General features: G+C 35.0%; 1 long non-coding RNA gene across 8 annotated transcripts in view; it reads right to left on the bottom strand.

The window, feature by feature from the left end:
* Nucleotides 1-20,523, bottom strand: part of LOC142031094 (uncharacterized) — a 141,832-nt gene that overhangs the window by 30,154 nt on the left and 91,155 nt on the right. For 7 of the 8 annotated variants that reach the window (XR_012650405.1, XR_012650407.1, XR_012650409.1 and 4 more), the window contains exons 3-6: nucleotides 11,975-12,031; nucleotides 9,967-10,058; nucleotides 4,846-5,036; nucleotides 3,069-3,147 (exon numbers count right to left, since the gene is read on the bottom strand). This is a non-coding gene — a long non-coding RNA (uncharacterized LOC142031094). Of the gene's footprint in view, nucleotides 1-3,068; nucleotides 3,148-4,845; nucleotides 5,037-9,966; nucleotides 10,059-11,974; nucleotides 12,032-14,195; nucleotides 14,318-20,523 lie in introns of those variants that run through there. The other variant, XR_012650410.1, reaches the window with a different exon arrangement.

The raw sequence follows: 20,523 nt of genomic DNA, 5'->3' as shown, positions 1-20,523 counted from the left end.
TTTTCCTTTTGTCAACGTGTGATATCATTTCAAACTTGGTAGATTAAAGGTATTCTTATCACAGATGCTTTAATTGCTGGTGCAGATCCCTGTTTTTAAATCCCTGATAGCAGTGTAAATCTATCTTATAACACAGCCCTATCTACCATTCATATCTGCTTTAAATGCAGACTCCTACTTTCCTACCAGCTGTTTTACTCATGTTCTAGAGCCATCTTTCAAAGGCTTTGGATAGATTTTCTTTTTCTTAACTTCCTTCAAACCACTATTTAAGCTTTATGATGAGTCTTTAACAGCAGCGTTGAATGAACTCTAAAGAATCTTGCCTCAGTAGTTCATGTTACTGCCCACAGCTCCAGCCCCAGCTGCCCTCACAAAGTTGACTGTCCTCCCACAACACTGGCCTCTCAGCAGCAAAACCATATTATCAGTCTTTCTGTGCTATTCCATTTATGCACTGGATATAACAAGGCAGATCTACTGTGTTGGTTAACTCCTTCTAGTGAGTATCCTGTCCCATTTCAGCTGAAAAGCAGCTAATGCCTACTTTGTAGTTTGTCTCAGTTATTTTAGCATTATACAGTACACAGACTTGCAATTAAACAGGTTATTTAAATGTATCTAATTTCTGATAATAAGGAAGATACACATCTCTTCAATGGCTTTAAACAAACACCTCTCCCAATTTATATAGTACTCTTACTCTGATAACAGTTAACATATATAATGATATGCATGTAACACCCTTCAAGAGATAACAGCAAACTGTCCTAATATCTTTAATAACATCGTGGAGTTTATCACCATGAGCAATATTTTGAGATTTTATCAAAAAATCTTGAATATAGCATTCATATTTTAGGCAAAATAAGACAACTGTGGGATGGTTTCTGATATTTTCTGATGCCACACAAAGCAAACAGGTGCTTTAGGCTTTGTCCTTTTAGCCAGTGCACTCAAATCCTTAAACCACTTCAGGTTTATATTCAATTTGCAAATCATGCTTTTGTATTGAAAACACTCATCTGTCTACTCTCGGAAAGGAGAAGAATTTGCTAGGATAATTTTTGCAATAGAAATTTTTTCCTTTCAGACAGCTTCAAACAACATAGCCCTTCCATGACTCCAGACTTTTTTCCCCCAGCCCAACCCAATCAGATTAAAAATATTTTTCTTTATCTGATCACACCAGCACTAAGATTTGTTAGTGTCTGTGGTGCACAAGCCGCAAAACTCCAGTTTCACTTCTAGCACATCTGTGCCAGTATTCTTCTTGGAAAGGTCTCCAAACAGCTGAAGTTTACTCTTGTTGTCCCAGTAACATAACTACTCAGACTAGTGACTAAGACCTTGGTCCAGATCTCATCCCATTGCAAAGCAGCAGTGTCAGATTGCTGATTCATGCAGCTAGGTTAGGCAAAAAGTCTCCATAAAGATATCCTTCCAAAGGAACCGATACACTCTGTCAGCTATGGCAGGCAGGACGTTTACTTTGACCTACTTATAAATCTTCACGCATTCACCTTCTTCCCGTGATTATTATATCCAGTATCATAAATTACATTATTGTTTAGCTATAGGCTGACATTTCTGTTTCTTTCCACTGTTGTTCTGAGCCTTTGCGATGATCTCCTGTTTCTTCTTTTAGGTGTCTAACTAAATCCCTATACTATTACATTTGCTTTGTGTTTAGCTACATATTTGAAGCGCTGAGAAGTCATCAAATTGTAGCCTGCTGTAATGGAGAGTCCCAAAGGCCACAAGTTTGTATTCTGCCTGTTTCTTTAAATTAACACAGAAAAGTACCAACTGTTGGAAAAATACCTGACATAGCTATCTTTCAAATGATATTTTTTTAAAAGAAGTGAAAATATTCCCTTTCTTATTTATTTAATTATTTTTACTCTGTTCATACAACACAGCCCTTTGGATGTTTTTGTTCTCCCCTACAACAAAGTACCTATTATTGTATCTCTCTATTTCTCCCCAGAATGACAAATATTCAACTATGGACACAGGAGTGCTAGGCTCTGCTTACAGCTTTCTTCACGTTACCTGCAGAATGTATACTTAACAAAACTTGCTGGCACATTGCTGACCACGCATGAAAAGCATATTGGTGAGGCTATGTATTCTTAGTCACAAAAAAAACCAGAAGGTCCCTATACTTTAAATTGATATATATAAAAAAAGAGTTCTTTCCAGCTTCAGAGATACAGGATGAGCTTATCTGTCACACTATTCATAGAGGTTAGGTAGTTGTATGTTGAAGCCATGCATAATACTGAAAGTAGAGTGCAGATGACTTGTCCACCAAAATGAAAATACAGATGAATTTGACACTGGTTTTTTTCAACCCATAGTATGGATATTATTTTTTTTAATTTATATGTGTGAAGTAAAGAAAGTAAAAACTGGAAAAAAAAAATTACCCATAGACATCAGAAGCTTTCTCCAAAGCTAGAATTTCTCTTAAGAAAGATACTTCTGTTGCCTGTCATGTATTTTTGTGAATTCACTCTTTAATGGCTGTTTTCCTTCTCACTGACAGCAAAAGAGTGTGAACTTTGAACAGTGTCTGTAAATTGCTCTGAATGCTCTCCAATTTTTGTCATTACTTCAATTCCTTAAAATGTATTAACAACAATCTTTAGAGGACACATTGCAATTTCAGCAATCCAAATTCAATGTTTGACAAAAAGCAACAGCAGCCCTGGGGGCACTACAGTCCCTAAGCTAGAGATTTTCTGATTGCTTGTCTCAGGATGATCAGGAACAAAGGGTAGAAGGCCCAGGGGCTGGAGGATTTTCCTCCAAACAGATGACTGAGCTACTTCACCTGGAAACAGTATCACTGCCTACAACTGAATGATATATTTTAGGTGGTCTTAGAATTTTTCATTCTTCCCTCTGCCTCCCCCATGTCAGATAAACCTTCTAGGGTGAATCATGCTGCATGTAACATAATGAGTTACTAAAGACAAGAAACTGCAAATAAATGTTTTTCTTACATTGAGTTCATATGCATTTTGTTGGAAGAGTTAGAAAAAGGAGTGTTCGATACTTACTATATGTTTGATAATTAGTGTTTCAATTACTGTGTTTCCTTACTGAAGTCACTTCCTGTTAAGCAGCCAAACTAGTTTTCTAAAATAAATGAGAGAACTTGAACAAGTCAGTCAGCTTGGCTGTTCACAACTGGTGCAGTATTGTTCTGACTAAGAAAACTTATGTTATTGCTTTACTCCTAAACAATGTGTACAAGCCAACTAAAAACATTATGAATTTATTGTAGCATTCACATGTCTACATTCAAAGACGTAAAACCATTTACAGCAAACCACTGTCACCTTAACCTTTGTTTTTATTTTCCTCCCCAAAGTGAAGTCCTGCTCAAGTTTGGCAGGTAGTAAATTGTATTTTCATAAAATATGTTTAAAATACATGTACATATAAGAAACCCCAAGAAACCACAACTTCCATCTGAAATTCACAATGAAATAAGCATAAGACTATTCCCACAGAATTTAAAAAGCAGGTTAAATGATGATATCTATAGAATATAAGGCTAAGTAGTGCTAAATATGTTTGTAGGACGTTTTAATACACAAAGAGAACATGCAAACTCCAAACATCTGAAAAAGCTCTTTGGAAGTCCTATTAAAACCATTCCTGATGTTTTATGGAAGTAGTTCTCATCCTCAGTAAAATTCTTTAATGTTCTGCAATCATGTCAATGAACTTTTGTAGTCATGCTTTGTATTCTATAAGAAACCAAGCCAGAGGAAGTAGCTTTCTTTTTTTCACTTTTTTTAGTAACTACTTTTTCAATGTTATGACCTTAATTCAGAACATTTGGTTACATTTTTAAAACGCTCATTGAATTTAGAGCAATAAGCTTGAAAACCTTCTCAAAAGTTCCAATGACTAGAAAGCATTCTCTTTCTGCATATTAGAGTGCTTAGCTACACAAATAGAATTGATAGTCAATCTAATGCTTAAAAGCTATCAATCCTTTATGAGAACACTCTTAAATTAGTTTAAAAACTTCTGTGTTAACTGGAGATGGTAGACTCTCAAGATTTACTAATGTTCTTTATCAAATCTCCCACCCTCTTGACCCTCTCCTGCTGAAGAAAGGCATAATGGCATTTCTAGGCATATCTCATTCACTTTGGCACAAAGTCTGAGTCTCGTTACACAGCTTAAACTACTTTAAACTTACCTTTGTTGAACAAGTGATCAGCCTTTGTAACAAAGTGCTTAAAGAGAGCATCCACATAAGCAGAATGCTCCACAGAGGGACTGCAACAACAGCAATAGCTTTCCAAGCAAATGTCTGTTTGTGAGAGTCCATCATCATATTATTGCTCAGCATATTTCAGTGAAGCATTCTAAAATGTTGGAAAGTCTCACTGTGTAAATGCAGGGCTTTATTAGTGAGAATACAAACATTGTAGAATCCTGTCCACAGCATCAAGCACAGTGATCAGATTGCAGTGAAGACAACTAGAGGTCATTGGTCACCAAAGCCCTCAACTGATTATGACTCAAGCAAATGGTAAAATAACAGTTTTTATAAAAAATATTCCCTAGTAAACAAGAGTTTCCCTGAACTAATAAAGTGATACTCCATGAAAAGAGCTGGTTCACTAGCATCAAACTTTTAGGCAGAAAACTACTTTTAAACCTAAAAATATTTATGCTGTTTGGTATAGTGGACCCAATATCAAACTGTGCATGGAAACAAACACAGACACTGAGTTTTGCACTGGAAACCGAACTATGAAGGAGGCAGCAGTATCAAGTCAAATTTGTTAAGCTTTATCCTAAAATAGCACTTACTTTTTGATGATTACTTTAAACTGGCACAAGGCTGTGTTTCCAGCTTCACCATGGGCTGTATACTGAACCTGACAAGTCCTGTACTGGAAGCAGGAGGCATTGGATATAGAAGCATCTCCGCTGTTGGCACTAATTTCAGGTTGTTCCCAGCTGACTTGTACTGGATGTGTCTTGCTGGTTATGGTGGTAGCCTGTGGACAATTTGTACTGGTTGGAGGAATAGTGTCAGTGAGTTTGAGAGAGATATGATGAGCATATTAGGATGCTGCAAAATAATAAAGTATATTTCAGAAAGCATAAGGTAATGAACAAAACCACTCATAGATTTCATGTACGAATGTCTGTAGAAAATATTTCCTACCTAACCAGATTTGAAAGTGGTAACAATTTCACTGTGCATAAAACTGTGGCATTGCCAGTTATGAAACAGGATGTAAAATATAAAACTAACAGTGAATATCAACAACCTACAATAATGGCATCCAAGATGTATAGGGAATTCTAGAACATAAAAAAAGAAAATATTCTGCAACTAAGTTCAGTCTTTAAAGAAGAGGAGCACTTAACATTACGGCACAACAAAGTGATCATTCTTAAATACATTACCTTCTCACCTAAATTTTAGGCCACACTAAGACACCTTCACAAACCCTATGAATGTAATTGATTTAGACTTCAAAGTAGAAGATTTAAAGACATAAAAAGTACAGATTCTTTATTTCAAATTTTAAATGATTTTTCAGTTCAGTTGAAAGTATAGGGTATAAATTTCTGTTTATAGAATGTAATTTAACCTATGACATCATTAATAGTCTAGCACACCACTCTGTCACTTTGTTTACTGTGGCTAAGAAAAAGGAGCCAACCCAACAACCATACAAACATCCAATGGCAATTTTCAAAATGACACCTACCTGCAATGTCTGAATTATGCTGAGACTATTTATAGAGATTTATTATACACATGTGTCTGAAGGACACAATAATTGCAAGGTAATACTGTGCAATAAGTAATAATTACTGAGCATTGATTCTATTTTCTCCTCCCTCCTTTCGTTTACCCTCTTGCTTCCTAGGGCAAAAGTTCACAAACACAGGACTGTCCCATCTGTTTGCAAGATGACTGTTACCACTTAGGCTCTCAGCAACTTCAGTTTACAAATATTTGGCTGCAGTAACAGATGATGTGCTTTTTATCATTAGGGGGTTTTTTCATCCAGAATGAACTAACACAAAACTGTTATTAACTCCACCTTAATAGTAATAGTCAGTGCTTAAATGAGTAGATTATTATTTATTATCACCATTTATTTTTATTCTGTAATATTCAAAACTCCATAAAGGATCAGGACTACCTGCTATAGGAATCTGGAGAGACAGTGCCTTTATGGTGAAGAGGTTACGGTGTTACCAGAAAGCAAACAAGGAAACAAAAAAACCTCCAAAAGCAAACTGAAAAAAAATCAGGAAAATCAGAAAATTCTACCTGATAATAAGGTAAGTAATTTTTGTTACTGTATTCCAGTTAATAGTAATGAGTTGATAATATGCCTTAGGGGAAAAGCCTGTAGGTATGTTAGCAAAATATATTGAAAAACAGAGTCATTTCAGAGGTTAGAAAGAAAGAAGTGAGAAGAAGAATACTGTCTGATTGATGGGCATAGTAAATGATCTTACTGACAATATTTTGCACAAATTGAACCAGGGTGGCTAGGGCAGCCAGAGTAATCTGTCCATAGGTTTGTGTAGCCACTGCCTTGCAAAGCCTGTGAAATCAACAGAGCAGTACAAAATAACAGCACTGTATGATGGTGAGTTATTTTAACTGGAGTGTCATAAACAACTGATCTCAGTTAGAATGGTAAACACTCAATTATTGAATTTCAAGACAACATGTTAACATGAGAGTATTTAAGAACATATATTGTTCATTTCTTGCGCATTTAGTGGAAACACCATTTGGTGCAGAAATTATCACAGTGTTTACAAACACCAGGATATGAATCACACCAAAATAGCTTCATTGTTATACAATGTCAGTGCAAAAATAAGTTGCTTTGAAATGTCCAGGAAAGTGTCTTTAAAAGCTTTGGATCAAATTTACTGATCAGCTGATCGTACCAACTGACATGTTGTGAAAGGCTAGACATTGTGCCTTTATGTCAACCCTGTTATATTTGCATGTTGATTCCAAAGGATTTGATTCTAAATATATGTAGTGCTCAATATGTCATAAGATATCCAAAATAAGCATGGAATATTTCTGTCAAAGAATGACAAAGAACTGTACACATAATTCTGAGTATCAGTTTCAAAACTGTGTCCCTTGTAACCGTGTTGTGGATAAAACTACTGAACCTTCACAGGCTTTTAGTGACTTTATGGGAAACTCACCAAGTTATCCAATGTAAAAATAGAGCTTTACATGTCATATAAAACACTCAGCCCATTTTTTTCACAAAAGGCAGTAGAGTTTGCTAAATGGACTTTTTAGCAACTGAATTCCAGATTTTTAAATCTCAAGTACTTTAGGTGAATTTTTCCCTAGACATATGACCAACTGAACAAAAGTCAAAATGAGTTTTCATTTGCTATCCTACTTAAACAAGAAAATATAATTTTGTGTGATATCAGTTATGTCTTTGAAAATTTAACCTGGAACATTTTGATATGGTAATGTAATTCTGCTCTACCAACCAATACCTGCATTTCAGAAAGCATCAAATGCAAGCTTTTTTGCTATTTATTCAGGGCATCCAAGACTGATCTTCAATCATCTGACAATTCCCAAGTCGTTCTTCAGAATTCATTTAGAAATGCACTTGATATCAAATACTAAACCAACTGGAAGCCAGCTGTGGAGAAAAAGAGAAGCCAGGAAGGCTGTGCAAAAACCATGATATCTAACCTATCATTTCAGTATTTGCTTTAACAGCAGGATTGTTACATTAATAACATATACTTCTCAAAGTTTGCAATTTAACTTTGGGACTCGTTTCTCTTTGTCAAAAACATTTTGTTTTGTTCAAACTTTGCCTGTTTGGTGAAGAAGAAATTTGTAACATCTCAAGATTTTTATCCAGGAATGAGATGATACTTATGTTTTTTGAAATTCAAAATTATCCAACATATCATTCTCAGGAAAAAGAGATTCTCTTCACTGATTCTCCTGAGTATTCTCCTGCTTTTACTAAGCAATAAATTCCCCAGATCAATACAATTTTTTTCTGATAACAATAAAAGAAAAAATTTATAATCTTAGTTGGTAAGTAATCCAATGAATAAAAAATAAGTACAAGAATAACAGAGGTACAAAAAAGAATTACAGGATTTCATGCACTGTTACCAAGGCATGTCATACATTAATATATGTGTTAATTTACTGTTTAATTAGTTACCATAGATGTAGGGAGAATAGGACTCAGATTAGTAATCTGACTGTCAGGGTAGCTGATGAAAATGGCTTCAAATGCTGGAAGGAAGAAAAGATGGGGTTTGTTTGGAACAACCCACAGTGGTAGACAAGGGATTGGAGTTAAAGATGATCTCATGCTTTGATAGTGGGGACAGGAGTTGTACTCTGACATACACACACACACACAAACACACAAAAAATGTGCAGTGGGTCAAACAGAATATTGTCAGACACCAGAATGAGAAAATTGCTAACAACATCATCTCCAAAAATCAAAGAATTAATCATTGATTATCATTTTAAATGATAAGCACAACATTTTCATTTGAATCATTCATCAAAAAGATTGGGAATTCTATCAGGAAGAAAAATTATACCAGCGCAACTTGTCATTTTTCACCTTTTACTAAATAAGTAATTTACATTCCTTTTTATTTTTCCATATTATGAGATCATTTCCAAAGCTTAAAATAGCTTGGCAGTTCTACAAACATTCTTCTGTTTTCTTAACATTTCCTTGTTTACTTATTACATGCATTAGGTTTTTGAACAGTGTTTTCCTGGCAAATTAGTAAAAGTTTGCAATGTTCTTTAAAGGGAAGACAAGAGAGCTCCCTAGTCACACACATTGCAAGCCAAAGGCCTCAGTTTTGGAACTCTTTATTGAGCATATCCTTAAAATGATTAATCCTATTGACCCCAGCAACAAAACTATTTGCTAAAATGATTACTTACTAGTGTGGAAAAGATTATAAAATTGGGTCCAAAATGCTGAAGATCAAAAAATGTGAACTACTACTAGGATAACAGTAAAACATGAAATTCAATCAAATTAAGGCTCATCCATCTTATTATTTACATTGTTATTGAACATGCATATTTATGAAATATTGCAAATACATGCATGAAAATTGTTTTTTTTAAATATACAAATGTAGTCATTTACTTCAATTCTTCTTTTTTCTTACTTTACAAATCATTTCTGTTTTTAAACCTTTTCTCTACAATCCTGATGTTTACAGCAACTGTTACAACAGATTCATAATATAATTTTGGTAAAGCAACTCAGACACATAAATGCTTCTCTCTCATGAAATCTCTGACTATCTCTGATCACAGATGACCCAATTTCTTTAGCAACAAACCCCTGCTTCTTTCTGCTATAATCTATAATGCCTTTATTAAAGCTCAAGGTATTTTCCACTTGTAAGAAATGTACAGAGCTCTCAGAATATTATCCCTTGAGTAGTGGTAAATTTTGCTTGTTGAAACTGTTCCACTTTTTTGCAAAAATCATGAAAAGAGTTTCCATAAATGTATGAATACTTCTATTTCCAATGGAAGAGAGACCAGATCATAGATATCCAATAAAAGTGTTGAAAGCTGCTCTATATACTTCAGTCAATACATTTCACCTCCCTGCTCAGCGTAAGATGTTCTGGGAGTGACAAGAGTTTATGATGCCATCTCTCAGAACAGCCAAACCTCACTGGTTGGGCTTTGATTTATAGAACTAAAACCAGGAGGGCTTGGAAGCCAGAGCATAAGTTATGGAAATCACCAAAAGATTTACAGCTGGTTTGGGTCAGTGTAGTTCCATTGCAGTTACCTGATTTACATCAGATTAAGAACTTAATCACAAATATTGTGGATAAAAACACCAACGTATTGCAATTCAATCTTTGTCAGTATAAAATAGCATTTACCTGGCTGTTTTGATTTCTTCAGTTCTTTAACTTTTACAGCAGCAGCTCAATGTCCCACTGCACGAGTTGTGTAGGAGGCTTCTTCACATCATCTTTAAGAAAAGTTAAAATTTTAAAATTACTGGAAAACTCATAGGAACTCATATGCTGCTGAAAACAAGAGAATTGTTAAAAAAAAAAAAAAAGAAAAAAAAAGAAAGTAAACAAGCCAAAGGTGACTCCTCCTGCTCATGTTACATATTAATATATACATAAGAGGTAAACGTAACTTGGAACAACAGATATGAACCCTGAAGGTTTGATCACCACTGCTATAAATATAGTACTTAAAGAAATTAATACAGAATGCATGAGGTCTCTTATTACACCTGAAAAATTTGAAAGAACAAGATTTTTTTAATAGCATTGGAAGTAATTTTAAGTATCATAATTTAGGGGATTTCTCCCTGAGGTGCTGTGAAAAGGCTTGGTTTTTTAAGAGGGCTTAGGACATACTTTCAGAATTTCATGATACTTTGCAGCAGACACTGATTGCTGGTACTTGTACTATATTCAGCACAGCACTCACAAATCAGCTGAAGACCATGTGTGCAACCATAATGGAAATGTAAAATAATAATAATAAGGTTTCAGGCTGGATATGCTACAAAGAAGGCACACAGGGTAATTAGTCAATTGTTAAAATATTAACTTCAGTAACAACATGGCTTTGGCATCTATTGGAATTAACTAGTTAAAATCTCATTGAGTTGTGAAGAGAAAAAACCAAACACCTACCACTTCATCAATATTAGCAATCATCTTTGAAGAAATTTCAAACTCAGTGGGAACATCTGAAATTTTTCTGGAATTCAGCACATCTTTCCAGCTCCTTGGAAATGTCTAAAACATCTTGGCTGTATTTTTTAATGAAATCAAATCCCCCAAATCAGAGTTTTGTAAATTTATAAGCAGCAGAAAATGCAATTGTACAGGAAGAGTTATCAGGAAACTTTAATACAATGGGTGGTTCTATCTACCCTTCCTATACTGCAAATTTATCTATGTTTCTATCTTGCAATGAAGCCGCATATGTACTATTTGTAACAAACTAATTTTTATAAAACTTAACTAAAACCAAAAAAAGCTATAGTAGAAAGTCTATTTTTAATAAAGGAAACAAATAAAGCAACTAGACTGGAGCCATTGGTTGACTGAAAAAGAAAAAAAAATGCAAAGGACATATAAAACTTTGCAGATTAAATTTTTCTGCTCAGGGGAGTAATATTCAAGGTGTGGCTGGAAAAAAAAAAGTATACCCATAAAGGTCTTTACTAATTTTTACCATTTTCAGGTCATATAAATAAACTCAAGGTTTTACTGAATAATCCTAAACAATGAAAATACCTATTATTGAACAATAGAGAAAACCTCTTTGAGAAAGAGCTGGTGGCATAGGGGAGAAATTGGACTTACATAACAACTTCATCAAAATTCAACTACTGCAGATACATTTCTAATATGGTCTAAATTCTATACAGTCTGCATGCATGAGAGAGCATTCCTAACTAGTAGCGCTCTGGCTAGCACCATTAGGAAGACCACAGAGAGCAGTTTGCAAAATACTCTTTACACCAGTTCTTCAAACAAATACCCACATCCTCCCTCTCCAGTGCATGAGGACAAACTGGGCAGTACATCAAGGACTCAGCTTTAACAACTTGATGGTCTTCTCCCTCATGTTAGCTGGTTGAGAACCTTCTTCCACATCTGTTTTTTCATTGGTTCCACAACCAAGTATCCAGCTAAACACTGAGTGAAACTTCTGCTGTTATAGGATGACCCTTCCTCTCTCAATGGCAGCGAACATCATGAGGGATGGCCAGAAGTATGTTTTAAGTAGATCGTTTCATTGCAGTAACATTAAATAACATACAGAAGTCTCTCTCCTCTTCATTATCATCATAGTGTAAGCAAAACTTTGCAGTCATAATTAAAATCCATTTATAACATTCTAAGTTGTACCCACCTGCATGTGCACATACAATGTTCAGTTGGCAGTGCTTGGCTGAGAACAGTTGATGAACTAGAAAGAAAGAAAGAAAAAAGAAAGAAAGAAATAAGAAAAAACCAGAACATTCAAAAACAGATTTAGGTATAGACGGTGGTGGTAAGAGCTTCTTTACATATCCTAGTATTTTGAAAATTCAGTTTGCTACCCATAGTCTTGGTACACTTAGACATTAAGCTGATGCCTGACTTGTTCAAAGTTACTTGTTCTGATTTGGGATTTTTTTTCTTAAAGACACAAAGAACTATACAATTAAGAATGTAGTTCCAATACCATATTAAACATTGAATTATTTGTATTAGACAAATATGGTCATACAAAGCCTGGCTAGAAGCCAGGTTTGCTGAAATTCAGTTATTTTACACTTACACAAGAAACTATAAATGGAACTCTTTTTCCTGTCTTACTACAAAATGAGACTACAAATGTTTGGGTTTTTTTTGTTTTTAAGGCAAAGAAATTCCAGATTTTTTTCTAATTTTAAACATTCTAAAAAAGGTCACTACATTGCTGATTTTGACAGAGCTAGAAATCCATTACCAGATATTACTTGTTCATGTTACTTATAATAAGGGCTCCTTCTGCTAAAATATTTCAAAATGACAAATCTAATGCTTTCTCTACAAGATTGACATAAAATGCCACAAAGCCAAAACCAGGTAAGTTCAGCTTCCATATTGGTAGAAATTCTAATTTAGGTTCATAATGCTTTGGAGCAAACTCCAGTAACAGGTTTTGTGGTTTCATATTGAAGCCTGAGAATTTCTCTACATCTAAAAGTTTTTACATGATAATGGGGAAAAAACCCTATTTCAGCAGAAGTTGCTTTGCAATGCTGGGTCACTCAGACATAACCATTAAAATGGGAGTTAGAGGCAACTGGAAACAAACTCAGGAATGAACCCAGGGAAAACTATCCAAATGAATGAGAAGAGAGGTAACCCTTTGCACAAAGCTAATTTTTGGATGGCAGGTGGCCTGACAACATATACAGAAAGTTTCTGAACTCAGCAGTAGCAGAAGGAAGGATTTTTCTCTTTTGAGATAATGTCCTTCAAAGGATATATTAGCTTCATATATCTTATAGTCTGCCCAATGTCCTTCCCAGTGAATTACCATTATGCCACATTTTTATTGCTACAGCACTCCAGAACTTTGCTATGGTTAATGCTGTGCAAACACAAAACAAAAGGACAGCCCCTGCCCCAAAAGGTTTAGTTACCATGCAGATGGAGTCTCTGCTGGAAGTCAGTAGGCCTTAGGAAAATAAATTTATAATCCTTCAAAACCAGGGGTACTTTCCTCCTTTAAAGAACAGTGAGGATTTCCCTTCCTTTCCTTTTATCATACTTAACAATACTTATGTACTAAGTAAAGAAGGTCCCAATTAAATCCCAGTCTCTACATATCTTACAGCTCACCTTTCTATACACTTTCTATGGAATTAGGTAACAAATTTTTTCTCTTCTGTGAGTTCCAGTGTGTTCTAAACATTGTTTAGTTTCATTTTTAATTTTAGGTCTTTTGTTTGTTTGTTTCTGCCTTGGACACACCTTCCTTAAAGTCAGTTGAAAGAGACAGCATTCCAGGCAGGTTTTTCCAAGTTTTGTATCTCTCAGGCTAAAATCTACCCAACTCAGCCTCCAGCAGGGCTGGAATTCTAATTCTAATTCATAATTGGAGAATTTATTCTATAGAGGTAAATTGTAAGAACATTCCTTAGGACATATATTGCTATATCACTGTGGCTGGTTTTAAAGGATGAGTTCTCAGCAGTACACACTAGACAATACTAACTCCAAAAAACCCTGACTTTTGCATCTCTATTCTAAACCATATTAGGTGACAGATTTATTTTCACTCCTTCAGACTTAGACCATGTGTTTCAGGGATAGATGTTAACAAGGGCTGCATAGGAAAGAACATCCTATGCAGCACTTTCTGGTACTTACTCCCTGAAAAATAAATATCAGTGTCTTCTGACATGATACAGTCACTTTGATTAGGAAGAAGTATCATTCCAGCAGTGACACATAGAACCCCAAAATAATTTATCATTAATCAGTTACAACACCAATTCCTTAAAAAAAGACCCCCATTATGATAAAACACAATTCATTAAGCAATATATACAGTGTATATTTCATCAAATCTAGGCTCTTAAACAAGTACCCCTCACCTATTGCTCACAGAGGAGAGAAGGTCAATCTGTTTTAATGCCCTGCCTGTGGAGTCAGGCAGTCTGGATTCTATTCCTAGCTCAGTCCTAAACCATTAGGCAAGTCACTTCATTGCTCTGTTCTTCATCCCATAATCTGAAATGAGATAATAACATTTCTCTTATTATTTGGTCCCTTCAAAATATAAATTCTTCATGGCAGAAGCACTTTCTTACTACATATGTATGTCTAGCTCCCCCATGGCTTTGATTTTAGTTTGGGTTTTCTAAATGTTTGCTTGTTTTACTAATAACAATGGACATATTCATCAGAGTATTCATTTTTTAAGGCTAAAACCTACGACAGATAAAGTTCCTAAATCCTTATTGAATCACCTAAATAAGGAAGAGGTAGAGACCCATGTAAGAGGCATGCAAATTAAAAGAAGACAATTAAAAATTGACCCTCTCGTCATCAAAATAAATCACTGGCAGTTGCAACTTGGCAGTTAGAAACATCAAAAAGGAGGGGAGTAAATCAGTGTAAATTATATTCTTGTTCTTCAGAACAATAAGGAAACAGATATTTACTTTTAAATCTCTGGATTTAGATTTTAAAATTTTTAAATAGACCTCATTTTTTTCTTTTTCCAGGTTCTGCACCTGCTTACCCTTTGTTTCTTTGTTTTAGTTCTTTAGTTGTTTTTTCCTATTCTGCAGTGAGTTTTGCTTTTCCTAACAAAGTACTCATTCAGGCACTCCCTTTTATCCTTTCATGTTTACAGATATTACAAACATAGAGTCAAATTCACTCAAGAACACATTCTCAGAATTGTCTTCATTAGTTGGTTTTCTTCAGAGCATGTCTACTTTTGCTTCATATGAACCCTAAGCAAGACCTTCCTGCCTACACTGAGAACATGAAAAGGATTATGGACCCCTCAGGCTTACTATAGATACATGGGAATCCTGCTTGCTGTTAACATATTTCCATTATGGATCCTGTCAGTAGCCTTAAGAAACATTAGAACAAGCACATTAAAGATACTAGTGTCTTCTGGGGCTAGCACTCCCAATGGGAAATCTCATTAAAATTAAAGGAAGTTCCAATTAACACCTTTCATTAAATCCTTGCTCAGGGGATTAATAGAGGTGTAGACAATAGCTTTTTTTACAATTGACATGCTATTCACAGCAAAAGACAAAGCAGTGGAGTGGTGCCTAATATTTTCTCTGGGCCAGATATTCCCATTAAGGAGTAGCCTTGCAGGGCTTCAGCACAAAGCCACTTCGACCTCAGAAGTACTGTGGCTTTCAGGCAGGAAACATGGCTCATGTTGGTCCCTCTGCATTGACAGAATATTGACTCAGTTCTCTTAGACTGCAAGAGCATGCAGGCAAGAGCTTTTCTTTTGTGCAGAGCCAAAGAAAATAGGGTCAATCCTCATTCACAGCAGGGATTCTCAGATTGCAGTTAGACTGACCTTTGCATACATCTTATTGCTTGCTCTGCTGTCCTACCAATCCAGCTGCTTTCTCACCTGCACCTCTGTGACTATACAAGGTTCCTGCATCACAGGGCACAAGCTTCCCATCATTAGAAACTACAGCTTGGAGTAGGGAAGAATTGACTTATGCCCTCACCTGCAAATCTAAGTACTGCCAATGCAACTTCATTGCCATGCATGAAAAATTTAATAGAAATTGATGTGAGATCAGCATGTAAAATGGCAAGATACTGCCCAATGCAGGAACAAGTGAACTGTGCTAGAAACTGATTTTAAACACATGCACAACAAATTTTCTTCGTCAAATATTGATCTAGGAGAATTTTTTTTTTTTTCCCCTACAAAGCAGTGTTTCCTAACAGGATACTGTGTTTATCCTTTACTACCCCACCTTTCCATAGGATTTGGAGTTATAGCTTACTGTATAGTCCCCCCTCCCACTGTCAAAACTAAATGACAAAGGAAAAAATGGCAAAAGCTAAAACCAGCCACATTGAAATCAAACATGACTGTTGCATAAGAGTTGTTGCAGTTTGTTATTTGCAGCAATAAAATCATTAGATCCTCTTCCAAAACTTAGAAGAGAAATATACAAAGACAAAAATACAAAGAGAGTAAAATAAACACTGCAGAAGAAAGATATATTTCTCGGAAAAAGTATTAATTCTACCTAAAGCAATGAAGAATTTGAAACTAGCACATTTTCTAATAAAAGGATGTAAACTCAGGGTAGCTTGGGTGAACTGCAGTAGAGATTCCAAATTCAATGTCATTTCTAGCCATGGCTGGTCTCATCTTCAGAGTGAGGAAATGGAAGCATAAAAAAGTGGAAAATTATTCTTTGACAATAATTGATGATAAAAGTACTAGCGGTATGGAAAACTATGCTTCTTTTTATATATGAATTCAAGAAATGATAAAAAGCAGTTTAAGAAGGGGCAAGTCATATATGGGGGGGAAGTGGAGAAAGAGCGCATGGAGCAGCATGCAGAAGAACCTTACTTGAGAAATTACTGGAAAAATAAGTTTTGATTAGATGAACTTGCTTAGTATATTTAGAACTCATGCATGTCCTGAATCAAATGCAGAATAAGAATTTAAGTCCAGGTGTAATAACAAATGCTAGAAACAGAAGAATACAAAATCCCAGAAAGTGACTATGAAAAATCCTAATGGTGTGCAGTCCAGTAAACACAAGGAATTGTTAATACCACTGAAAGAGCACTGTACAACTGAAATAGCAGGAAAGGAACTGACACAAGAGGAAAATAAATCAAAGGCTAAACAAACCCTTTAAATAAAAGAAAAAAAGAAATTAATCTAGAAGCTGTCAAGGAACCTGGAGCATGTAATGTACTGAATGAGGCAATGCCACAAGGAAACATATGTGGAAAGAGATAAGAAAAGTGATGAGAATGCAATAGGAAAATCATCAAAGAATGACATAACTGATGAAGTAAAACAAGAAAACATGGGCAATAGGACAAGACATATGTCACTGGTGAGATCATCAGTGAAGGCTAGGTGAGGAAGGATCATCGGTGAGGACCCTGCCAAAACAAAAGCCCAAAACTTTATAATCAAAAGCAAAGAACATTTCCATTGCTTTGCAGCTGAGTATTAGATAGTCAAATACTTTTTATCCATTTGACAAAATATCTGAAAAGTAGTGTTCCTCAATTACTTGACAACTGTAACGCCTTAATGGAAGTGTCCACATTCTGAATAAATGATAAGTTAATTAGGATCAGAAATAACAAGAAAGAGGAAAATTTTAGGATCTGATTTGGGATGAAGAGGTGATATTAATGTATTATAAAGCTGGGAAAAAACCCCAACAAATAATGATCAAGAATGTTATAGGTTTTTTGCCATTTAAAAATTCATATTTATCAGCATATGAAAGGATTGTGGTGGGAGGAGATAGGAGGAAGCAGGGGAATCTGTTCAAGGCATTTTTTAAAAGTGAAGTCGTCCATTGTCCTGAATTGTAGCTATCCCTGGAATAAAATACCCGTCATATGACATCTTTACCTTTTTAGGACTGTATGGTTACTTGGAAGGAAAGCTAAACTTCATAAGTAACTACAATTTTCTAGAGTCATACAAAGGATTAAGGCTAAGCTTACAAAGGCCTAATAAACCCTGTGGAAGAACTGCATGAAACAGTGTCATTCAAATTTCAAACTGACATACCAAACACTCACTTTTGCTGCTGAAACTTAGAGCGGTTTTTGCATTGACACAAGTGAGAGATTTTTGTATCTGCACAGCTCTAGAACATCCACAGTTCAGAGCAGCTTCCTGGTCACTTCCAATGCAGTGTTCACCTAAACCCAATTAGGAATCAGAAATTAAATGTTTGTCCTCTACCTTTTGACATTTGATTCAGTCATCAGATTCAGAACATTGTCTAACATACAACAACAAGATCTGACTCCTGAAAAATATGATTATTGCAAATTCCATTTTCAATGAAGAAAACATGAAGGTGATCAAATATAGAATTTGTATAACAATCAAATCTCTCCTCCAACCATGGGAGTTCAAATATGCATCTCTTCCTTTCAACTTCAGCTTTTACATCATCTGGCATGTCTCCAGCTCTCTTTTTGAGTAAAAAGACTATGTTTTACATGGTAGACTAAGATGATAGCCAATTGACTGTTATAGCCCATTTATATAAACCTTTCATTCTGACCCTTCTTCAAGATGTGTGTATTATACAGTAAATTATCCTGATGTCTAGAGTCTGCTTTGAGGACTTAATTCTTAGGCAAAACTAGCCCCATACTCAGTCTAGCCCTTACACATGTAGCTAACATTAAAAGGGAAAAAAAAAATCTAAATACTTTATACCTTCTCAGAAATATCAATGTAAATTTTTGCTTTGAGCTGTACAGACTGATGTAGAGATGTGAAGACTTGCTTTTGTGGTTTTTTTTTATTTCCAGTAGGATTAACTTTGGTGTGCATATGCATACCCATAATCCTGCAGAATATAGTTTCAGATTAAGCCTGAAGCTTTCCTACCGCATACATAGCAGAAGTGCTACCGTTTGACTTTGTTTAAAAGTTAGAATTAATACCAGACAATTGCCATTGTGTCTAAAGCAAGGTGAGTTCCTTCAGACAAAAAAGTTATGAATAGTAGGTGATAAAGACAGTTGAATTGAAAATCACTAAAAAAGACAGAGTAATGAAAAAAGTGTTTAAAATGTGCAAGTCAAGCACAACAGCAAATTATTTCATGTCATGGAAAACATTTTTTTTCATAATAATTATTTTATACATCAAGCATAAAAATAGTAAACTGAATTGAATTCAGTAAAATATTATACTTTTTTTTTTAGTGCATAGAACTACCTTGAAATTGTCTTGACAACATGTGCAAATGACATGTATGTTCAAGTTGTCTGGCTTACTGGTGAAAACAACACAACTTTTATCCCATAACTGCCAACCCTGCAAATGCCACAAGATCTGAAATTTGGGCTGTGTTCAGTCTTACTTGTTTTGGCAGTAGTAAAGACACTGAAGATAAAAGTCTTTCTACTATAACTACACCCGTATATTCCCAGTGTCTTCTGATTATCCTGTAACTTGCAAACATTGTAGATTTCAATAAAAATAGCAAAAACACAAAACCAAGTATCAGCTAAAATTTGGCACTAGAGTGAGATACACTGGATCAAATATCACATTTGCTACACCTTAGATTACCTTGGCTATACGTAATGTACACTGGTCACCTATGGATGAAAACAGGGAATAACCACGACACAAACAAAGGTTTAATTTCTCATGTCTAACATCATCATTTTGCACAGGTCTACAGTGGAGAAAGGATAATGGGTAAATTTGAAGGACTGAGATGTCAAGTGAAATAAGTTTTTTAAAAGTACAACTACTCTTCCCTGATCTTCAAGGGATGTGGTAGGAGGTCCTAGTGTTAGATCACCAGAGGATGTAATTTCATATAGTTCCACTGATTTACACCAGCAGAGGATCTATTGCACGGACATTAAAGCACTGACCTAAAAATAAGCCTCATAAAAATGTCTTTATTCAAAAGACACGCTCTTAGTACATGTCTTTTGAATAGAATACATCTTTACCAATGATTAAAAGAAAAAACAAGTATTTTACTACATTTATCATCATTTATGCTAGAGAATAAATACACAGCATCTAAGGGAACATGTGATAACTGCTGAAGAGAATAACAAAGGTAAAACTGAAAGATCTTAGTAAAGATTTTTAATAAAGTAGATTTAAAAAAAATAAAGGGCTTGAAAGCTTCATATCCACAAACTCATTTAACTGCCAGGGTAATTTGCTCCAAGTTAAATGTACAATTTAATGTACAAAATCAATATGACGGGAAAATTACTGGATAACAGTACATATAAAAAAAGAAAGTAATATTCTCATATTCACTCCCACACACTTTAATACCTTTCTGAACTGAAAAAAAAACCATAAAAAAACCATTTTATATTTGCAAACTGAATCAGATACAGATTTAATTGTATTACAATGGGTATAATAAATAAAATCCATATATAATCTAATTTCCTAGTAAGCTTGTGTGCAATAACGAAATAAAATGCTAAGATGACCAAAAGAATCTTTAAGAAATCCAATTCCAAGATTCCCATTAGCAATTTCAGAACCTTTTCATGTTCCTTGTTTCAGCAAGAACTATTATTCCTGTAACAGTAGCTCTAATCATTGTGCTGGGTAAGTTACAAAGCATGTATTTCTATATGCCATTGTATTGGGTTTGTGTGGCAAGGTTTTGGTAGCGGGGGTTACAGGGGTGGCTTCTGTGAGAAGCT

Source organism: Buteo buteo, chromosome 5 (genome assembly GCF_964188355.1).
Source record: "Buteo buteo chromosome 5, bButBut1.hap1.1, whole genome shotgun sequence".
In the NCBI taxonomy this organism is placed as follows: domain Eukaryota; kingdom Metazoa; phylum Chordata; class Aves; order Accipitriformes; family Accipitridae; genus Buteo; species Buteo buteo.
Note: the sequence above shows the minus strand (reverse complement) of the source record. Positions and strands in the feature narration are given on the sequence as shown.